Source organism: Triticum dicoccoides, chromosome 6A, assembly GCF_002162155.2.
Source record: "Triticum dicoccoides isolate Atlit2015 ecotype Zavitan chromosome 6A, WEW_v2.0, whole genome shotgun sequence".
Lineage (NCBI taxonomy): Eukaryota > Viridiplantae > Streptophyta > Magnoliopsida > Poales > Poaceae > Triticum > Triticum dicoccoides.
The window spans coordinates 479,622,407-479,636,105 of NC_041390.1; positions in this window are offsets into that span (position 1 = coordinate 479,622,407).

Sequence of the window (13,699 nt, forward strand, 5' to 3'; positions counted from 1 at the left end):
ATGATTTGAATGGAACTAACCCGGACTGGCGTTGTTTTCAGCAGAATTGCCATGGTGTTATTTTTGTGGAAAAAAGTTCTTGGAATGACCTGAAAATCAACAGAGATTATTTTTGGAATATATAAAAAATACTGGCGAAAGAATCAAGGCCAGGGGGCCCACACCCTATCCATGAGGGTGGGGGCGAGCCTACCCTCGTGGGCGCACCCCCTGCCTCATGGGCCCCCTGGTGCTCCACCGACCTCAACTCCAACTCCATATATTCACGTTCGAGGATAAAAAAATCAGAGAGAAGGATTCATCGCGTTTTACGATACGGAGCCACCGCCAAGCCCTAATCTCTCTTGGGAGGGCTGATCTGGAGTCCGTTCGGGGCTCCAGAGAGGGGAATCCGTCGCCATCGTCATCATCAACCTTCCTCCATCACCAATTCCATGATGCTCACCGCCGTGCATGAGTAATTCCATCGTAGGCTTGCTGGACGGTGATGGGTTGGATGAGATTTATCATGTAATCGAGTTAGTTTTGTTAGGGTTTGATCCCTACTATCCATTATGTTCTGAGATTGATGTTGCTATGACTTTGCTATGACTAATGCTTGTCACTAGGGCCCGAGTGCCATGATTTCAGATCTGAACCTATTATGTTTTCATGAATATATGTGAGTTCTTGATCCTATCTTGCAAGTCTATAGTCACCTATTATGTGTTATGATCCGTTAACCCCGAAGTGACAATAATCGGGATACTTACCGGTGATGACCGTAGTTTGAGGAGTTCATGTATTCACTATGTGTTAATGCTTTGGTACGGTACTCTATTAAAAGGAGGCCTTAATATCCCTTAGTTTCCAATAGGACCCCACCGCCACGGGAGGGTAGGACAAACGATGTCATGCAAGTTCTTTTCCATAAGCACGTATGACTATATTCAAAATACATGCCTACATTACATTGATGAACTAGAGCTAGTTCTGTGTCACCCTATGTTATAACTGTTACATGAGGAATCGCATCCGACATAATTATCCATCACTAATCCCAGCTTTTCCCATATTGTTCTTCGCTTATTTACTTTTCTGTTGCTACTGTTACAATCACTATAAAACCAAAACTATTACTTTTTCTATTGTTACCGCTACTATCATACTACTTTGCTACTAAATACTTTGCTGCAGATATTAAGTTTCCAGGTGTGGTTCAATTGACAACTCAGCTGCTAATACTTGAGAATATTCTTTGGCTCCCCTTGTGTCGAATCAATAAATTTGGGTTGAATACTCTACCCTCAAAAACTGTTGCGATCCCCTATACTTGTGGGTTATCAGTTATCAAGAGACATCATAGCACGCACCATATCTAATAAAGTACGGTTACAACGTTCGGACATATATTACGCTGTGGTGTTCCAGGTGGCGTGAGTTGTGAAACAATTCCACATTGTTTTAAATGAAGGCCAAAGTCGTAACTCAAATATTCCCCTCCGCGATCAGATCGTACAAACTTTATTTTCTTGTTACGATGATTCTCCACTTCACTCTGAAATTATTTGAACTTTTCAAATGTTTCAGACTTGTGTTTCATCAAGTTGATATACCCATACCCACTTAAATCATGTGTGAAGGTTAGAAAATAACGATACCCGCCGCGTGCCTCAACACTCATCGGACTGCATACATTAGTATGTATTATTTCCAATAAGTCATTTGCTCGCTCTACTGTTCCGAAGAATGAGGGTTTAGTCATTTTTCCCATGAGGCATGATTCGCAAGTATCAAATGATTCATAATCGAGTGATTAAAAAAGTCCTTCTGCATGGACTTTCTTCATGCGCTTTACACCAATATGACCTAAAAGGCAGTGCCACAAGTATGTTGCACTATCATTATCAACTTTGCATCTTTTGGCATCAATATTATGAATATGTGTATCACTATGATCGAGATTCAATAAACCATTCACATTGGGGGTATGACCATAGAAGGTTTTATTCATGTAAACAGAACAGGAATTATCCTCTAATTTAAATGAATAATTGTATTGCAATAAACATCATCTAATCATATTCATGCTCAATGCAAACACCAAATAACATTTATTTAGGTTCAACACTAATCCCGAAGGTAGAGGGAGTATGCGATGGTGATCGTATCAACCTTGGAATCAGTTCCAACACACATCGTCACTTCGCACTTAACTAGTCTCTGTTTATTCTTCAACTCCTGTTTCGAGTTACTAATCTTAGAAACTGAACCGGTATCGAATATCCAGGTGCTACTATGAACACTAGTAAGGTACACATCAATAACATGTATATCAAATATAGTTTTGTTCACCTTGCCATCCTTCTTATCCACCAAGTATTTGGGGTAGTTCTGCTTCCAATGACCATTTCCTTTGCAGTAGAAGCACCCAGTTTCAGGCTTGGGTCCAGCTTTAGGCTTCTTCATGGGAGCGACAACTTGCTTGCTATTCTTCTTGAAGTTCCCTTTCTTTCCCTCGCTCTTTTTCTTGAAACTAGTGGTCTTGTTAACCATCAACACTTGATGCACTTTCTTGATTTCTACCTTCAGCGATTTCAGCATCGCGAAGAGCTTGGGAATCATTTTAGTCATCCCTTGCATATTATAGTTCATCACGAAGTTCTAGTAGCTTGGTGATAGTGACTAGAGAACTTTGTTAATCACTATCTTATCTGTAAGATTAACTCCCACTTGATTCAAGCGATTGTAGTATCGAGACATTCTGAGTACATGCTCACTGGCTAAGCTATTCTCCTCCATCTTGTAGGCAAAGTACTTGTCAGAGGTCTCATACCTCTCAGCATGGGCATAAGTCTGAAATACCAATTTTAGCTCTTGGAATATCTCATATGTTCCATTGTGTTCAAAACGTCTATGAAGCCCTGATTATAAGCCGTAAAGCATGGTGCACTAAACTATCAAGTAGTCATCATAACGAGCTTGTTAAACGTTCATAATGTCTGCATCTGCTCCTGCAATAGGTCTGTCACCTAGCGGTGCATCAAGGACATAATTATTCTTGTGCAGCAATGAGGATAATCCTCAGATCATAGACCCAGTCCACATCATTGCTACTATCATCTTTCAACTTAGTTTTCTCTGGGAACATATCAAAAAATAGGGGAGCTATATCGCGAGCTATTGATCTACAACATAGATATGCAAAACTATTAAGACTAAGTTCATGATAAATTTAAGTTCAATTAATCAAATTACTAATGAACTCCCACTTAAAAAACATCCCTCAAGTTATCTAAGTGATACGTGATCCAAATCAACTAACCCATGTCCAATCATCATGTGAGATGGGGTAGTCACCAATGGTGATCATCTCTATGTTGATCATATCTACTATATGACTCACGTTCGACCTTTCAGTCTCTAGTGTTCCGAGACCATGTATGTACTTGCTAGGCCCGTCAAGTTTAACCCAAGTATTTTGCATGTGCAAAACTATCTTGCACCCGTTGTATGTGAACGTAGAGTCTATCACACCCGGTCATCACGAGGTGCTTCGAAACAACGAACTTTATCGACGGTGCATACTCGGGGAGAACATTTTTATCTTGAAATTTAGTGAAAGGATCATCTTATAATGCTACCTCTATTCTAATAAAAATAAGATGCATAAAGGATAAGCATCACATGCAATCAAAATATGTGACATGATATGGCCATCATCATCTTGTGCTTTTGATCTCCATCTCCAAAGCATCGTCATGATCTCCATCATGACCGGCTCGACACCTTGATCTCCATCGTTGCGCCGGGGTCGTCTCACCAACTATTGTTTATACAACTATCTCTAACACATAGTGATAAAGTAAAGCAATTACATGGCGCTTGCACTTCATACAATAAAGAGACAACCCTAAGGCTCGTGCCGGTTGTTGATACGTCTCCAACGTATTTATATTTTTTATTGTTCCATGTTGTTATATTATCAATCTTGAATGTTTTACAATCCTTTTATAGCAACTTTATATCATTTTTTGGGACTAACCTATTGACATAGTGCCTAGTGCCAGTTGCTGTTTTTTGCTTGTTTTTTACTTCGCCGAAAATCAATACCAAACGGAGTCCAAATGCAGTGAAACATTTTGGAGAATTTTTCTGGGCCAGAAGACACATGATGGGCCAACGAAGTACTAGAGGGGTGCCTCGAGTGGGGCACAACCCACCTGGGAACGCCTGCTGGCCTAGGCGTGCCCTGGTGGGTTGTGCCCACCTTGATGGCCTCCCGCACCGCCTCTTTGCCCTATAAATACCCAAATATTCCATAAACCCTAGGGGAGTCGGCGAAACACAATTCCAGAAACCATAGATCCAATCTAGACACCATCACGGAGAGGTTCATCATCCTCATTGGTGCCTCTTCGATGATGCGTGAGTAGTTCATTGTAGACCTACGGGTCCGTAGTTAGTAGCTAGATGTATTCCTCTCTCTCTTTTTATTCTCAATACAATGGTCTCTTGGAGATCTATTTGATGTAACTCTTTTTGCGGTGTGTTTGTTGGGATCTGATGAACTTTGAGTTTATGATCAGATCTATATCCATGAATATTATTTGAGTCTTATTTGATCTGTTATATGCTGGATAGCGGTCGATGAGTGATGCAGGCAGGAGTCGGTCTACTAATCTTGGATATGATGCCTATATAGTGATCACTGCCTGGATATCGTCATAATTATTTGAAGTTCTATCAATTGCCCAACAGTAATTTGTTTACCCGTCATATGCTATTTTCTCAAAATTATTTGAGTCTATCAATTGACACAAGTATACGGGATCACAACAGTTTTTGAGGGTAGAGTATTCAATCCAAATTTATAGATTCGACACAAGGGGAGCAAAGAATATTTGAAGGTATTAGCAGTTGAGTTGTCAACTCAACCACACTTGGAGATTAATTATCTGCAACAAAGTGATCAGTAGCAAAGTAGTATGATAGTTTTGATAATAGTGACAACAATAATAGTAACAGTGATAGCAGTAGTTTTGTAACAAGTGCAACAGTAATGATAGCAATAATAACTTAGCAAGAACAATATAAGATAAATTCACCAGCATTGGATCGGTGACTTGTTGGATGATATTCATCATGAGACAGTTATAAACTAGGGCGATACGGCACTAGCTGCAGTTCATAATTATAATGTAGGCATGTATTCCGTAAATAGTCATACGTGCTTATGGAAAGAACTTGCATGACATCTTTTGTCCTACCCTCCCGTGGTAGCGGGGTCCATTTTGGAAACTAAGGGATATTAAGGCCTCCTTTTAATACCGAACTGAAACAAAGCATTAACACATGATGAATACATGAACTCCTCAAACTACGGTCATCACCGGGAGTGGTCCCGACTATTGTCACTCCGGGGTTGCCGGATCATAACATGTAGTCACTACAAAAAAATACATTTCCGTGATGATACGTGTTTGTCACAGTAGGTCGCGTTTTCCATCATGCATGTACATCCATGATGATTTTATGACAGAATCAAGATAGTCATACCTGTGCTGTCGTAGAAGTGTTCCATGACATTACCAAAATTATCATCACGGAAGTGTCCACTTCCATGACGATAAATCGCGCGTCACAGAAGTGCTTTAGTCAAGGGTGACTGACACGTGGCATCCACTGTAACGGAACGCCGTTAATCTATCAGGTCGGGTTTTGGATCCGATAACCCGTTAACAGCCTCGACCAATGGGGATTTTCCACGTGTAAAATCATCATTGGCTGGAGGAAACATGTGTCGGCTCATCACTGGGACAGATGTCATCCACTCATTGGATAGAAGGCGCCTATGATACGTTGACACATGGCACGGACCAACAGAGGCCCATTCCTATGAAAAGGCCGGCCTGTTTGACTTGGTCAAAAGGTGGCGGGCCGGCCCATGGAAAGCCTGTTAACGGCCTGTTCACATATAGCCCATTTACATCCCGCTACCCAAGGCCCGTTACGCCCTATTCAAATTAGGCCCAATAGCGTCATCTGGGCTATCCAATATGATTCCAGCCCGTTTTCACTTCTGGCCCATGTATGGCCCATGATGTCTTTCGGCCCATATGAGGCCCTATGTAACTCTTGGTCTATTAATGGCCCGTGGTGAAACTGGCCCGTAATGAACAGTGTATCACTTTACACCCATTAACGGCCAGTGGTGAAACTGGCCCGTAAAGAACAGTGTATCACTTTATACCCATTAACGGCCCGTTATTCCGTTGGGCCGTTTCCAGCCCATGTTATCTTTCAGCCTTCTCAGAGCCCATTTATTCTTGGGCTATTTTCCAACATTCGTTTACTTACGGCCCATTACTGTTATTTTCTGCTTGTGGGCCAAATTAAGCCCGTGGTTACAGTTAGCCCGTTTGTGGTCCGTTAATATGTTGGGTCGTTTTCATAGCATCATCAAATACGGCCTATTAACGATGGCCTATTATGGTCGGCCCATGAAGGGACGATTCCAACTCTAGCCTGTTTACGGCCAGAATGCGGTCTGTTTGGCCCATGTTTGGCCAATCAATCATACGGCCCATATAAGGCCCATTGATGATACGGCCCGTAGAAGGCCCATTGTTTCTACGGCCCGTAGAAGGCCCATTGTTTCTACGGCCCATAGAAGGCCCACTGTTTCTACGGCTCGTAGAAGGCCCACTGTTTATACAGCCCGTAGAAGGCCCAGTGTTTCTACGGCCTGTAGGAGGCCCAGTGTCACTACAGTAAATATTAGCCCATGGTTATTGTGGCCTAGTTTTAGAAAATAGGTTATTGCAGCCACTAGCAAACCGCAAAAAAAGAACTGCACTGCTACAAGCAAACAAATAATCAAGACAACAAGGAAATAAATAAGCAAGCAACTTACACTAGGCTATCACGGCTATTACACATATTACATCCACTGGGCATCAAAGTTCGCCACCAATTTAAATATAGGGAACACAGCAGCATATAAACGCCGCAGCAAAAGAAGTCCAAAACTGAAACCACTTCAGAAGAGCTCAAGAAACAATATCCTGGGTACCCATAATGCTGGCAAGATGCTTAGCAAGCTTATTAAATTTCTCTTGTTTGGCGCTTAAGTCCTCCAGCACTTGCTGTTGCACCAGAAAGTATGCATCTGAATTCTGCAGGGACTTCCTCAGTCCTTCGGCTTCCTGTCACATAACATCTGATCGATGTCTTTCAACTTGAAGTTGAGACTCAAGAAGTCGAACTGATTCAGGCAACGAGTTCAAAGAGCTGGTGCCAGTAGTGGTAGCCAGTAACTCGAACACTACATCAAGACAAGACTTTGGGGTTGTCTCAGTGTCTTCAATATAGTTTTTATCAGCTTTCTTGGGGACCAACAGGGATGTCTCACTATCTTGAACCTTATCTGCACTACTTCCTTTACCATTGCATAACAGGTTACTCTTGTCCAATATTTTATCCGTGTTCTGAAAGAGAAACCAACAAACACATCTCAGGTTTACAATGTAGTATATGAAACTCATTTTGGTAAACTAGTTCAGTAGTAAGGTGGATAGGATAACGGCATGAAACAAACATATATCTATGTAGTATGGTCACTGTATGGTCTATATCATTCTAGTTTATGTTGCCAAATCAAGATAGATACAGTTCGAATCATATCTATTTAAGACAAAGAAGCATAGACAGAATATAAGTGTGGGAAACTACACAGCAATAACAACACTTGTAATGTGCATGGCATGAGAACATAACTGTTTATTCAATTGAAACTGAAATCAACATAGAGCAAGTTACAACAGCAAACAACCAAACACGTTGAAGAAACAGGTTTAAAACATACCTGTTGCGCCATTGGAGTTTCAATTGCATCCTTCAAATTTGAAATTAGTTGGTATCAGTAAATACAGTGATGCAAGAGCAAAGTACTATGAACCATAGCTACGGAACCTGACCTGAGAACAATTCTTCTTCTGCTTTAAGCATTGACTTCGGGTTTGGAGTGGTGGTCCTCATGATTTGGGCACTGCAGTTGCCTTACTAACTGCTTGTGTTTGGGTGCTCTGTGGTGGAGACGGTGTTGTGTCAATGGGAACTGGGTGTCTATCTGCTGGGGTTGGGGTTAGAAGGGGTGTAGCTAGTTCTCTGTCCAACTGGGTAGGGGTGCAATCTGCATGAGTGTGGGTTATGTGTGGTGGGGCTGGTTCTTGGGCAAGTACAACCGTGGTTCTATCTACATCGACAGGTAGCACAATCTTTTTTTGAAGACCGTGTTTTTACTCCCACAGATACTGCCATCACTCCCTCCAATTGAAATGGCTGATAAACAAGAAAAGTAATTGAATGTACAGACATTGTAAGATAGACAGGTGCAATGGATAGTAGGGAAGAAAATAGGGCATGAAATAATTCACATTTATGTTGTCTAAGCAAACAGAATAGCAGGACATCATTTCACATATATGATGGCTAATTAAACAGGATAGCATGACACAATTTCACATGTATGATGGCTAACTAAACAGGATAGAATGACATACTTCAAAATATGATGACTATGTAAACAGGATGACATGATATAACTATACGATGTGTCTATTAAAGTGGTTGGCATGCCATAAATCACAAACATGCCGTCGATGGAAACATGATGGCATGATATAATTCACGGATAGAATTACATAATTTAAAATATGATGACTATGTAAACAGGATGAGATGATATAACTATATTATGTCTTTAGAAAATGGGTTGGCATGCCATAATTCAGATACATGTTGTCCATGTAAACATCATGGCATGACATAATTCAAATATATCATTTATGTACTAAGGAAGTGAGCAGAGGGCAATCGCATATATGATGTGTCAACTAAGGAGATGGCATTCAATATTGTGTATATGATGTAAAAACTAAGCATTACAATATAACATATGCATTATATGAGTAATATAACCCTGCCAAGTTTGAGCATACACCTCAGGGGGATAATAGGACCGGTCATTTGCCTCTGAATCCTCCTCCGAAGAGCTATCTGTAACCAGCAAGATATCTGCTTCAGCAGGTAGCATTGTCTGCTCTGAAGACCTTGTTTTCAATCCAGATTTCTCCATCACCAATTCAAATGGCTGATGCACAGGAAGAGCAGTTGAATATACAAACATTGTCGACAAAAGCAATAAGAAATACAAAAAAAGGACGGCATGATATAATTCACATATATGACGCTTGCGTAAACAGCATGGCATTGCATAATTCACATATATAATGCCTTGCAACAAGATAACATTGCATAATTCACATATATAATGTCTTGCAACAAGATGGCATTGCATAATTCACATATATGGTAATTAGACACTAAACAGGTGGCATTCACACAAAGCATGTCTAAACTAAGCAAATGACATAGCAATGCAAGATACCATACGCACGATATGAGAAACATAACCCTGCCAAGTTAGGGCATGTGCCTCGGGGGGGGGGGGAATATGACTGGTCATCTGTCTCTGAATCCTCCTCTGAGGAGCTATCGGTAACCAGCAAGACATGTGCTTCGTCAGATAGCATTGTCTGCTCTGAAGACCTTGTTTCCACTCCAGAATTTTTCCATGACCGTGCCGAATGGCTGATGCACATGAAGAGTAATTGAATGTACTAAAAATTTCAACAAATTTAACATGTAATAAAAAATGATGGCATGATATAATTCACATATAAGATGACTGGCTAACCAAGGTGGCATTTCAAAATTCACATATATGATGCCTGGCTAGACAAGATGGCATTGCATCATTCACATATACGATAAAGAAACTAAGCAGATGGCATTGACACAAAGCATGTCTAAACTAAGCAGATGACATATTTAATGTATACAGTAAGCAATGCAAGGCACCATATGCATGATATTACCAACATCAGCATGCCAAGTTAGAGCGAAGACCTCATGGGGTAAATAGGGGTGGTCTTCTCCTTCTGAATCCCCCCAGAACAGTTATCTTCCTCTTGATTACGATCCGAAATGGGTGGAGGGGGGTTGCCTTTGCGCCCACCATGGAACGACGTATGCATGATTTATTGCCACGCAAGGCTCGTCTCTTTTGCTCTACATGATTAGTTCCATTGTGTACAATAACTGGCATGCATAGGAATAAAACATAGTGGGATTATGTAAGGAGTGCATGCACAAATCCAGAGTGATGGTAGCAAACTATGGATAGACCCAAAACCAATGATAGCAGGCCGATAATAGCTTTAGTTAAAAAATACAAATAATGGCTCCTTTAATGTTTGTTTGCACCCAACATGAAACTCATAGTAGACACCGGAGATTAACCAGATAGTACTGATTGCTACCCCAATATGTACCCCACAACCATTTAAAAACTCAAGTTTCAGCATTAGTTTGGACCAAACTCGGAGTCTTATAGGTGACCACGGCGATAATGTAGCATGTCATCACATTAAGCGACACATAACTTAAGCAGACACGGAAGAGTGCGACCTCTCTTGCGGACCCGTGTAGTCCTCAAGGTCATCTGCTCAGCTGATGATGGTAATGCAGTTGCCGTGGCTGCCGGTGGCGGGAAGAAGATCTGAGGCGGCGAAAGACAGTTTGGAGAGCGGATCCCTGCTGTGGTGAACCCTTCCGTCGTTGGAGCAGCTGAGCTGGGGTGGAACACAGCGCCGTAGGAGCAGGACAAACCACACAAGGTTTTCTTTGACACATATCTGTAACAGAAGTAATTGAGTAAGGGCTTGTTTGAATTTGAGGATTCTAACAATGCTGGGATAGGAAATAGACAGGAATAGGATAGCAATGCACATGCAAAACAGAGAATTTAAAAACACATGATTTCTGCCAATCTGGGTGTTTGATTCACAACAATTGGAAGATCACAGGATGCAAAAAAGCATGGTGAGATTAAGTCAAACCACAAGAAAATGTACGGTTATAATGCTATTATGCTTCTATCTCTTAGTCTTGTGCTTGATGAATAGGAATATGAAAAGGAGGAGAAGTGGAAATTAGAATTCCTACGGTTTTTCTTTCAAGGAGACACTAAAGGAACAAATCCTACAGTTTTCCTTTGCACCAAATTCGTGAAAAGCAGTACCATAGGAAACTTTCCAATTCCGATGTTTTTCATTCACTTTTCCTTTCAAGCACTGTCGATTCTAATAGGCAGGCTTGAGCAAGGAAAATCCTACACTGAAAAAATGTTTTTGTGCTACTTCTATTACTTTGGACCCAGGCCACTGCCATACTAGCTCAACTCCCAGGCCCATCGACAAATGCACAGCTCAAACGCACAGAGATAAATAATGATGGCGTTCAAGAGAGTCCATCATGGATAGCTAAGTTGCCTGGTACCTCACTGCTTGTCATATAGTAGGATAAAATAATCGTATTTCCCGTTACTACGAGTGCTCAGTGGACAATATATATAACATGTAGAGTAAAAAAGAGATGCAACAAGTGTACAACCTCTTTGGCGAAGCCATGTCGATCTCAGCGTGATTGGGTTGGCTAGTGAGGATGCTCTGGCTGACTTGGCTGTCGGGGGAGGGGAAGAAGATCTTAGGCGTCTGGAGATGGAGCCCAAGGTACTGCTCCACTATGATGGAGGGTTTCCTCGTTCGAGCAGCTCCGGTGAGTTGTACGACGTCGAGGCTGAAGCAGGACAAGAGAGACAACGAACAACGTTAACATGAGTGGAATTCTAATAGCATCTCCAATACATGGCGTAAAATACATAACCACAAAGTGCTAGATGTAAAATACATCAGCCGATCATCTCTGAAATTAACTGTCGAAACTGAACTTAACTGTCGAAATTGAACTTAACTATCAAAACTGAACTTAATTGTCGAAACTGAACTTAACTGTCGAAACTAAATTTTGCTGTCGAAACTGAATTTTGCTGTCGAAACTGAACGCACTAGCAAGGTGAGGCTACACGTCGGTCGACTGACTTTTTCATCTCTGGTCAGTCGATTTTGCAGCCGTTGGATACGACATCAAGGGCATGCGGTTCATCTTCAACCTCCACCCCCCTGAGCCGCCAGCCACCACCGGCCAAACAGCAGCCCCCCGCGGTGCGCCGCCCCGCCCGCCCCGAAAACACTCCCCACCGCCGGTCCGCCGCCATCCCGGCCATCGCTCTAGGCCCCCCATGCCGAGCTTTTTCTCTGGCGATCCCCACGCCACCACCCTGCCAACACCCCACCACCGCCGGCGACCACCGCCCCCATCCTGAACCCTAAGATAGATAGTGGGGTACCTCTCTGGCGAGCCGCCCTTCCCGCTACGGCTGGTTCTTCCTTCACCCCAGCGAGCCCCCATCCCCTGAAAATCGACTGACCCAAAAGTCGATTCAGATGACTGAAGTGAAGCTAAATCAGAGCAGCATCGCAAGCAAGAGCAAGAGAGAGAGCAGCAGCGCGAGCAAGAGCAATAGCAAGAGCAGAGCAGGCAGGGGACCGAGAGCAAGAGCAGAGCAGCAGCGCAAGCGAGAGCTAATGCAGCAGCAGCTCCTACTGATGTCGACGTTGCCACCGAGGGACCGACGCCGTGGAGGAAGTGGCCGGCGACGCCACCCTGGATGGAGCCGCGTCGTGTCGGCTCGGGACCGAGCGCCAACAGCACCGTGAGACCAAATCAAGAAGAAAATGCAATGATTAGTGTACAACCTCTTTGGTGGCGCCGATTAGGCCGCAGCTTCATCCTAGGAAACGGTGATGATGAAGACGACGGTGTGGGAATGGAGGTGGCGCGAAAGACGAGGGGAACGTCGGGGCAGCTCCTTGGAGGTGGAGGACTGGGTGGCTGAATCGGCGGGACGATGAGATCGATGACGGATCCTCATCCGGTACGGTGGATGAGGGACGTCGAGGTGTTGCTGTGGACGAGTCGTCGGGGAAGAGGCTCTGGCTGGGTGGCGGACAGAGCAGGGTGTGGGGTTTTGTCGCGGGTTTTCGCGGCCTCGGTGTACGAATGGGTGGGTGGATGGGATGGCAGTGGGGAACCATGGCTTAGAGACGCACTTGTCCGAAATGTGGGGTAAGTTACGGAAGTACCCCCTCTGATTTGAGGCGGTTCTTTCGGTTCAGGGGTACCACGGGCATTTCGCCTGTCGGGATTTCACAGGAGGTGGGAGTTTTCGCGCGCGTTGTAATTTCGGAATAGCAAGGCGCGGGTTGAGATGGAGGGAGCTGTCGGAGCACAACGAGACAAAGATATATCTTAAATATTTCGGGCTAACAAGGCGCGGGTTGAAGAGGCGGGAGTTTCGCAGCACGATAGACAGAGACGCTAGCTTGAATTTTCGGCATAACAAGGTGCGACTTGAAATTTCGGAAGAACAAGCTTAACGTGTACCCAAAAAAAGACAATTTCCACCTCAACACGCACAACACACACACAAACACCATTTATACTAGAGTAAGGTACACGTGCATTGCACGCATGAGATTTGGCAACCAAATTATGAATAAATACCACATTATAGCATGCAAGCTTTGAGTCATATATGCATGATGTAGATGTTCGTTTAATTCTTATAGTTCATTTCATTCAAAATCATCTAGTTTTTATAAGGAAGCTAATATATTTTAAGATTCATGGAATTGTGCGTCGTAAGACATAAAGTAAAAAAAATGGCAAATCATGTAGACAAACATTTGGGCAA